Genomic DNA, 947 nt, shown 5'->3' on the forward strand with positions numbered 1-947 from the left:
GGGGGGGGGGCACCGGGCCGGGCAAAGGAGGGGAGGGCGGGCAGCGCGCTCCGAGCCCACGCCACGGGGCGCGCACCGCCACGCTCAGCGGGCGCCTCCGCGCTTTGCTGGGGAATCGGCGTCGTCGCGCCTTTTATCGACGCCCCTCGTTAGCATATCGCGGCTCGCCCCGCCCCTCGGCGGCGCTGATAGGGGGGGTAGCTTCCCCACGGACCGGCCGCGGCCCGCCCCCCTCTCGCCGATTGGTCCCCGGTCCGGGCTATTCCGCCTTGTGCCCCGCCTCCTCGTGACGTTTCGAGAAGCAACTTTTTTGTGGGGTTGATTTGAATATCTCGGCCTGCCCCGGCTTGCGCGTTCTGATTGGCTGGGGCGGCAGCAGCGGGCAGGCCAACCTTGGGCGTCCGGAGCGTGACTGACGTGTTTTCGGGACGGGGGACGCCGCTCTTCCCGCCTCCTCTTGCTCGTGAATGGCGCGGCGGTGCCGGAGGGGGCGGGCTCAAGCGCCCTCCGCCCGCTGCGATTGGCTGCCATTCCCCCCTCCCTCCCTCGGCTATTATTTTTTACTCTTCTGGTTCTTTCTAGTTCCGATTGGCAACAGCGGGCCGGCAGGGGCGGGCTCTCCCCCTCGGCGCCTCTGATAGGCGCCAGGGTGGGCGGGCCGCCGCGCCTCTCCGCCCGGTGGCCGCCGCCTGCTCCCGCGCCCCGCCTCCGCTGTGACGCCGCCAACCGGGAAGGGGGGGGGGCGGAGAACGGCCGCCGGTTTCCTGCCGGAGAACAATAGCTGCTCCGTCACTTCCGGGGCGTTGCCGCCGCGCTGGTTGCTAGGAGAAGGCGGCGGGCGGGCGGGCTGCCCCGCGTTCGCACCGTAATGGCGGCGCCTGGAGCCCTCACCGGCACCGGGACAAGGAGAGCTGCGTCGGGCCGCGTCCCGCCCGCCGTGGCTGCCG

At 72.1% G+C, this 947-nt stretch overlaps 1 protein-coding gene across 1 annotated transcript in view; it reads left to right on the forward strand.

Moving 5' to 3' along the window:
* Window positions 1-947, forward strand: part of ING1 (inhibitor of growth family, member 1) — a 6,663-nt gene that overhangs the window by 2,093 nt on the left and 3,623 nt on the right. The gene's annotated exons all lie outside the window — the stretch shown is intronic.

This window comes from Haliaeetus leucocephalus, unplaced genomic scaffold (assembly GCF_000737465.1).
Source record: "Haliaeetus leucocephalus isolate CR32 unplaced genomic scaffold, Haliaeetus_leucocephalus-4.0 Scaffold495, whole genome shotgun sequence".
Lineage (NCBI taxonomy): Eukaryota > Metazoa > Chordata > Aves > Accipitriformes > Accipitridae > Haliaeetus > Haliaeetus leucocephalus.